We start from the raw sequence: 9,448 nt of genomic DNA, 5'->3' as shown, positions 1-9,448 counted from the left end.
CCTACGGCTCCGAAGCAGTGATCCCTGCAGAGATCGAAGTACCTACGTTGCGACTAGAAGCATATAGTGATCAGACAAACGAAGATGAGCTACGTACTAACCTTGATCTACTCGACGAAGTAAGGGACCTCGTGTACATCAGGACCGCAGCCTACTAGGAGAGAGTAGCTCGGTACTATAACGCCAGGGTCAAGAAGCGGAACCTCCGCGTGGGCGACCTGGTCCTTCATAAAATTATGGTACAGAGTCCGACGCTGGAAAGCTTGGGTCCAACTGGGAAGGTCCTTACCAAGTGAAACGAGTGCTTGGGGAAGGAACGTACGATCTTGAGACCTTCGAAGGGAAACAAGTACCTCGGGCATGGAATATTGTCAACTTAAGACAATACTATCTATAAGAATTGGATAGGCCATGAGCCACTCCCAAAGCCTAAGGGCTAGAATACCAAGCTAACGTGACCTCAGCACAACACGACCCAGTCGCCTCTATGGCAGGGGCAGACTCTGAGAGTGGGCCACGAGCCACTCCTCCAGCGTAAGGGCTGAAACACCGAGCTAATAAAGAAACCTCGGCAACGTACAAGACTTAGTTGCTCCTTCAGCATGAACTAGGTACTTGCAGCGCACAAGGTGCAGGTGGGCTGGGCATGAACCTTGTACCGAATAGCCCGCCCTAGCACGCAACGAGTTGAACCTATTGAGGACAATTGATGGCAACCTACCCCGGGTGTAGACAGGTCGGTCATATACCCTACTATGTCGCTCTCCTCGGTGTACACAAGGCTACCCCTACTAAAGTAATGGAGCACAGTTCGGGAACACAGCGGTTGAGGAACTCCCGCTTCGCGTAATTAGCCTAATAGCCTAACGGTTCGGAACAAAGCGATCACTTCGACAAATAAATGAAAGACTTGCTCAGATACTCAACAAAGTAAAGTTTCTATTACGTAAACGACGTTACAAAAGTTTGTTACAAGAAAAACAGAGAGAAGACTAAGCACGTAAGTATAGAGCCCCAAACTATTTCGGAGGCTCGTTGTCTTTGCCAGAGACCTCATTGGGAGCAGTAACTGGGCCAACATCCTCTGCTTCATCTTCAGCGCCTTCATCCTCAGAATCTGGATCATCCTTTGATTGACGCACGATGTCGTCAGTGATCCGTGAATTGGTGATGGCGCTCATATCTAGGTAGGGGTGCCTGATTAGCCACCGGCTGAGCTTGAAGCCCTTGCGGTAGGCCTCGGTCATCACATTGTCAAACCTTGAAGAGCTGACATAGTCGATGACGGCCTGAGCTTTGGCCTCCTTGAGAGCATCCTTGAAGATCGCGGTCTTCTCTTTAATATCTTCTTGGAGGCACTCCACCTCGTGCCCAGCTTCCCCTTTGCCTCCTTGAGGTCCAACATCTCGAGCTTCAGGGCGTCCCGCTCAGCCTTGAGGCTGTCCACCTCGAGCCCCAAGGCCTCTTGGTCATCCTTAAGCTCATTCACCTTGGCCCTCAACCTGTCCTTGTCTCGGGCCAGCTTGCCCTTCTCCACCATTAGCACCTTGATGAAGCTCTTCTGAGCCAAGGCGTCACTCTCCAGGCGGTGGACCTGACCGCGAACTGTCCTCAGTTTGGTATGGGTTGTGCGGGATGACTTCTCAGCCTCCAAAGCCTGCCTCAGATGCCGATCTGATTGAAGGGTCAAGGCGTGAACGGCGGAGTTCACCTGCCAAAGGGAAACCAGTAAAAAAAAAAAACTCACCACCACAGTATGGGTGGCAGCTCAGGCACCGAGCTAACTTGGAGTGAGATCATTAGCCCACTCGGTGACCTCCCCCGGGTATGCAGCCATCTTGCTCTTATCCAGTCTACATTGGGGATTCAAGACGGTTTGGCTCCCCTGACCCTCCGAGCTGGACGTTGTCATCTCTACATCACGAGTGGACTCCTCAGAAGCCTCTGCGGCAGCTTCAGCAGGATGAGCCCTGGTAGCAGCCTCTGTAGCACAAGCCTCGGCAGCGCTCTCAGCAGCAGGTTTGGTGGGCTTAGCAGAGGGCTCTGCTACCACCTCGGCCCCCTGAGGCACCGCGTCTCCCTCCAGGTTGATGACTGGTGGAGTGCCTGGGAGCTCGTGCTCCGGAGCTGAAGCCTGCAGAGGTTGAATCTTGGCTGAAGCTTGCGGAGACTCAACGTGTGCTTTCTTGGCCACGCGCTTCTTCCTCTTCATTTGGCGGAAGAGTCTCTGGTTGTTAATCTTCTCTGCTTCCATGGGACCTGCAGTGAAGTTCAACATTAGCAATCCCGAAGTAAACATACAATCAAAGGGCCAAAGTAAGGCAAAACCTACCCGAGCTCAAGCCGGCCTGGATGAGCTTCTCCTCGGATGTGAACTCCTTATAATTTAACCCGAGCTGGGCCAGTGACTGGAGCTCCTTTTGGGTCTTCCCATCTAGCATGATGTCGGGGTCTTGAACGGCCACCCTCCAGTCAGTAGGGAAGGGCCACCCTGTGCTACTCTAAACTACGAAGTAGTCCCGTTTCCAAGCCGAGACTTTGCTCGGGAGTCTATGCATAAGCTTGAAACCCGGGCGGGGAGACAGATTATAAGACCGTCTGTGCCCGGGGAGAGTGCCCGAAGCACTCTTCTTTATGACCAAAGTGGTGTTGAGAACATCCAGGTTGATAGGGAGAGAACGGTCAAAACAAAGAGAAATGGTCCCAAGTATATTCCGTATGGAATTCGGGTGAAGTTGGTCCAAAGTAATGTTGAAGTGCACCAGCACCTCGGAAAACAAGTGGTGAAGAGGGAGTCGGAGTCCGGCTACTAACTGCTCCCCTGAAGATCACGATCTCATCAGGACCGTGCTCCCATGGGAAGTTACCGGTAGGGAGACTGTAAGAATACTCCCCAAGAAGGTGGAACCTCTTTATGAGGTCCTGGAGTTTCTCCGGAGTCATGGTGGAAGGGCCGAACTGATCTGGCACCCGACCTCGGTGGGAGGTGGATGCCAGATGACCCGAAGCCACCCATACATCGGAAGGCTGGGCGGCGGAAGAGCCAAAGGAACGCGACTAGGCTAGATGACATAACGAGCTGAAGGGAAGAAACAAACTGGAAGGGAAAAGAAAGCTTGGGAGGACTCGCCAAAGGAACGCGACCGGACTGGGAGAACAGGATGAACTAGAAGACCCGAGCTAAGAGACCTCTAGCACGAGCTCAAGCACCAACGACGAAAGCTTTGTGGCGAAGAAATGGCCAAGGGTCCCCCCTATTTATAGCCACGGCAGCGGTTTCCTCGAGGCGAAAACAGTTTAGCACGTTTTTGACGTCCGCAAAGTCCAAATCGCATGAGGTCCACGTGTAAACTGGACGCGATTCGGGTCTCTCTTAATTGAACCGGGCACTAGACCGGTCCAGCTGGAAGGAGCGTGCAGCGGAGTGGCATAAGTTCCGACACCAAATCCACCCGGAGTGTCATGACCTCCCCGCACTGGGTCATCGCCGCCAGCGCAGGGAGTGGGAAGCAATTGATAAAGAGTGATTTGGCCCGACCTCACAGCACGTGTACACGTGGGCGTGACCTTGCTCAAACAGTGACTCACCGTGACAGCGCAACGGATGCAACCACAACTCAGTGGGAAGGTCCCACCGAGTTCAGCTCGGCAACTGGGCAGGTAAGCTACTCACCGGAAGCCGCCTTACCTGAACCTCCCCCGGGGGTTAAGGCACTTCAGGGCGCCCCGAGTTCGGGGTACCCTAACCTCTCTTGAGGCCCGAGCTCCTCTCAATGGATCTCGGGCCACTCCCAGACAGGAATGCACTGATTCACGTCTGGACACCCCGAGGCATAGACACCTCGGGTCAGCCAGCTCGGCATAACTTGCTACAGGCAGCTCGTCACTCAAGAGACAGCTCGGCGGAAGGTAATTCTTGGAAGGGTAGTTCGGCCTACCACAGGAAGGCTTCCTGCTCGACCACTGTACCCAACAGATCTGGGATAGCCGCCATGTCCCTTGTCAGATAGTGTCGTGCCTGCCGCCTCTAGAAGGTGTCTTGTACCTGACAGGTACGTAGCCTGCAGTGGCGATCCCGCGCGTGCCACCTTAGCCCTGTCCGTAACGGCTGTGGCAGGCTAACAGTGGCTGTTATACCTGCCCTGTCAGAGGCCAGTAGGCCTGGTGCAACAGAACTCTGTTATAAGGAGCCTGTTCTCAAAAAATAGGTATCTCGAAAATCTCTTGCGCTATCTCACTCTTAGCCTTTATCCTCTCTTTGCTTCTTGCATAGAATACTGACTTAATCGTCGGAGCGTTCCCGTCGGGCAAACCCCTCGGGGATTCTTCTTCTTCCTCATTTCAGGTACCTCTTGGGAAGCCACGCGAGTGCCAACTAGGAGTGACCGGATTGCGCACCATCAATACCCATGTTACCATTACGCACGAAAAATTTATCTTCCCTAGATATCACTTACCCGGGTAAGTGACACCCATCTCCTAAGTGGATAAGTAACTTTTCCATTTGGAGAAAAAATTGGTAGTACTTAGATAAGACAAAATTTCTCCTTATAATAATGATTTTTTATAAGATAAAATGGTCATTATGTTATTTGCCTGGAAATAAAAGAACAGTTACCCAGGTTAGTGTTTCCTTACCCATGTAAGTAAATCCCCAAAAAGCAAACAGGTCCAAGTAATAGCTAGTCAATGTAATTTTAGTTTATAATTAATGTAACGAGTTGTCTAATTGGTTGGAAAGCGAGAGATTTTTATGAAAAGTAGAAAATGACTGTTTTTTGAGAAAGAGAGATCTGTTTGCTTATCAGAAAGAGAGATGAATTCAAGAATCATTAGAACTGACATGTGAGTGAAATGGAAGAAATTTTTCAATAAAAATCCACTAAAAAAGAGAAGATTGGATAAGATGTATCCTTTTAAGGCCCCAAATAAAGTTGATAATGACTGAAGTATCTGAACCGATTGATCAATTGTTTTATATTTTTTGTAATGAATAAAATAATTAAATAAATAAAATATTGGAGGTTACAATAATCGATCCAACTTAAGAAGCTTACAATCTCCTTAACAACTTATTCACCAAGGTTGTGTTTGGTTTGAAAGAAAAGGTATGAAAAATAAAGGCAGGAAAACCTTTAAAAAAAGGTAGAAAAACCTTTATAGAAATACAACGGCTTTTGGCTTATAAAGGTATACACACTAACAACCTATAAGCTATGTTTGATGAAAAATTCAGATAGCCCGAATTGACTGTCAGTTGGTCATTTGAAAGGCTGTTCACTTCAGCCTCTTTGAATAACTTATCTGGAGTTCTTCCAAGTAGCTGAATTTTCAGCCCAGCCCTCTCAAACCGGTCCAAGTCATTGAGTTCAGCCACTTCAACATTGCTTAGAGACAAATACAGAGCTGCCCTTGTATGAAAATTCAAAGAGCTTATTTAGGCTGGGCCATCAGAACCAACAGGACTGGTACAGGCCGAACCGATCACCACCTTTTAATAAAGAAACAATGTTCTAATTAGGAGTCAATCAATCTGTGAAATGTGAATGTGTGTATATGTGCATAGGGAATACTAAATTTCATCAAAGACATACCTTTAATCATACAAAGAATACTAAATTTCAATAAGAATTTGACTAAAATTGCATTTGGTAAAAGTTCTTCAGAAGGTTTTGTCACGTTATAATCCTTACCATTGTTGGATTATTTTGTTGTCCGTGAGAAATAAATAAAGTCCATTTGTTCTGGTTAAGGCAAGGTTCAAAATATCACAATGTATCATATACCCCACATCATATATCTTTCGACTAGGCTATAGTATACACGATAGATACTCGAAGAATCAAGGACATCTCTCAAATTTAACTAATGGCAGTAGATGTGAAAATCACGTAGTCTTAGTTTGAGAGTGATTGTTGTTAAAATAAGTACTTATTGGATAAATGATTACCAGTATTTAAGTAAGCACCTTATTAGGTGCTTATTAATATTCAAAATGGGCTTTCCATTAATAACTGGGTTTATTTACCAAATGTCAATGAGTGCTTAAAATTAAGCACCTTATTAAAAACGAACCAATGATCGAACCGGTCAGAGGTCCGGTTATCGGTTCGAATGGTCCGATCGTTCAATTCGAAAGGCTGACTTGTTCTGACAAAAAGAAATAAAAAAAATAAAAATAAAAAAACGGTCAAAAACTGTTCGAACAATTGGAACGGTTCGAATGATTAGCCGGTCGGTTCAGCGGTTTGCTGACCAAAATCAACGATTTTAACGAAAAAGCAGTTTTAGAGGAAAACAGAACCGGTCCAGTCCAATTTTGAAAACAGTCCTTAATATTCAAAATTGGCTGTCCATGAATAAGCACATATTAGGGCTTAACTTATTTATCAAATGCCAATAAGTGCTTATTGTTATGCATGCGGACTCAAATAAGTGCTTATTCCAATAAATGATTAAAAATAAACACTCTCAGGGCTGAGGCATAGTCTTCTGGAAAAAAAAAAAAAGACTTACTAAAAATAAACACCCCCTATCGGTGCTTTGAATGGCTTGATACGTGAGAAATCAATATTGAGCGTATCAATAATTTTAACCTTAGGTCAAGGGTACATCCACCCCAAACCTGATAATAAAGCACCCAGATTTAGTTCTTAGAGGGTTTGTAAGTTTTAGACCCTTAACCAATCCTGTTTGTTATTTATCAAGCTTATTGGGTTTAACTGATGAGGCCTGATTTCAACTAAAGGCCTTTAGCCTGGTAATCTGACGATAAGTCAATAAATCTGTCTACCCGTAAAAGTATTCCCTTGTTTAGGCCAAAAGGACAATTAAGGGAATTAGTGTATATATATTACCTCATACATGGCTTGAATTGATCGATGAATCACGGTTTTGATGTAAACAATTAAGGGGGTGTTCTTCGATGCAAATTATTTTTCTGTTTGTGGGTTTGAATAAAAAAAAAAAAAAAACAAATTCAGCTGGTTTGAAAATAAATTGATTTTTAAAATAAATACATAGAAAAGTATGTTCTATGATACTGGAAAAGCTTTGACCAGTCAAAACCCACCCATGAATTTTGATAAATACCACTTTATGATACCAGTTAATTGATCATAAGTTTTTCAGATATTGTATCTTTCCGGTATCATAGTCGAACCCTGGTTATATACTTGTTTTCAAAATTGAAACAAAAACATGTTCTTGAATTTCTGGCTTAAAGAATATGTTTTTATGACTACATGGCTACTACAAAATTGGGCGTATTTTGCCATTACATTTAACCAATATGTCTTTCATTGTAGTTGCACCATGGATCGATGTCAAATCCACGGACAGGATGCGGTTTATAGAGGGGCTACTAATAGACTAGGAGGGGACTATAAATTTAGATTTCTAAGGGGCAGTACAGTCTATTTATCCCTTTTATAACCTACTCTCTCTCTCTCTCTCTACCTTAATTTTCAGAAAAAAAAATAACTTACCTTAATTTCCAGAAAACTCTCTCTATCTTAATTTTCAGAAAAAAAATAACTTATCTTAATTTCCAGAAATATAGACTTATTTTTGTATAACCTATTCTCTCTCTATCTTAATTTCAGAAATAACTTACCCAAAAAATAATTAAAAACCTATTTCTGAAACCATTTCGATATAGGGTTCTCACCACTACTATTAGATATAAATTTTAATTTATTTTTAAATTTATTTTAAGTAACTTTTTTTAAGATACTTTCACTAAAAAAATACCTTCTCAACTTTTTTTTTTCTATACAATAATTTAATTTCTTCAAGCCCCTGCAACGCAGGGGCCCCTCCGCTAGTATGTTTTTATTTGCCTATTCGGTATAATATTCTTTGACTTGTATAATTTTGATGCTACAAAATTTATTTTTATGGTTTTAAAATTATGTACTACTTTTTGAAACAAAACTATATAGTTTTTTTATCTTGAAAAGCAAAAAAACAAAAACATTTCAATAACATATTTTTTGTTTTTTTGCTGATGTGGCAGTTTCAAAAACAAATGAAAACAAAAAACATTTATGTTGTAGAACATGAATCATTCATAGGCAACTTGCATTGGGCCCAGGAAAGCTTGCATCTCCCTGCTCTTTATTCATTTTGGAATGTATTTCGGCCAAGGTTCAAAAAATCGATACGACCACTATTTTCTAATGAAAAATATGAGTATTAAATTCCCCAAAAACCAAATTTTGAAAAAAAAAAATATATTTCCGTGTGGTTCAAAGTACCAATATGCCTCTGCCAATACACAGGCGAATAAATACATTGAACCACTGTTTTCAAAACTGGACCGGACCAGACAATCGGACCGGAAAAACCGGAAACTGGTCACCTGACCAGTTCCGTTTTCCTCCAAAACCGCTTTTTCCTCCAAAACCGTTGATTTTGGTCAGAAAACCGCTGAACCGGCCGGTTAACTGTTCGAACGGTATTGACCATTTTCCAATTTTTTTATTTTTTAAATTTTTTTGTCAGAACGGGCCGACCGTTCAGACCGTTCAAACCGATAACCGGACCCCTGACCGGTTACCGGTTCGTTTTTAAAAAACATGCATTGAATCATGATTTCAGCCTAAAAATGCCTTGTCATGTGTCGGAAGCTATTCCTTTTCCTTCTTTATGGGCTTTTTATTAAAAGGAATACAAATTTGATAGCCATTATAACTCAGGCAGAACTCCAACACAAGGAAAGTATAAAGGCCTACATGCATCGTTGATACAAAAACATAGCCCATCCAAAAGAAGGCCTACATGAGTTGTTGATGCAAAGACATGGCCCATCCAAAAGAAGGCCCACAGAAGTTGTTGATGCAAAGTCATGGCCCATCCAAAAGATGCCTTATCTAAAAAGGTTGGTAATCAAAATCCCTTCATGCAACAGAAATAGGTGATCTCATTCTCATCTAGTGAGTCTCCCTAATCAAAAAGCGTCCCCCCCCCTCCCCCTTATATAAAAATAAGCAAAAACAGGTTCCCCAAATGGGTCAACTCGGGACCCTTTGGCCATCTGGAGGGATGATGTGGCCAATTCATCTCACCAACCAAGTACAATCTATTGGTCCACATTAGTCTTTGGCCTTCCTTTTATTAGTTTGCTTTACAAGGAATATGGGTTATTTGAAAGTCATTAAGCATGCCCAAAAAGAAGGGTTCATTTTGATCATAGAGCCAGGGCTTCTTAACCATGGCCATTTTGGGCTCCAAATCAATTAGGCACGTGGAAGTTTCCATGATAGTTATGCAGCCCATTGGTCTATCTAAATTATGTAATTATGATATCAAATGAAGATATGTTGCCCACCAGTAGGCTTGCAAGGGTGGGTTGGGCTAACAATGGCTAGTTTGGACCTTTGCCAGGTCCCAATCTTCCTAATATCCTAAGCGTGGCCCACTTTGCAAATTGCCACTACCACCCTTT

Source organism: Nelumbo nucifera, chromosome 4, assembly GCF_055504915.1.
Source record: "Nelumbo nucifera cultivar China Antique chromosome 4, China Antique-T2T, whole genome shotgun sequence".
In the NCBI taxonomy this organism is placed as follows: Eukaryota; Viridiplantae; Streptophyta; class Magnoliopsida; order Proteales; family Nelumbonaceae; genus Nelumbo; species Nelumbo nucifera.
The sequence above is the reverse complement of the archived record's forward strand: the minus strand, read 5'-3'. Positions refer to the sequence as shown.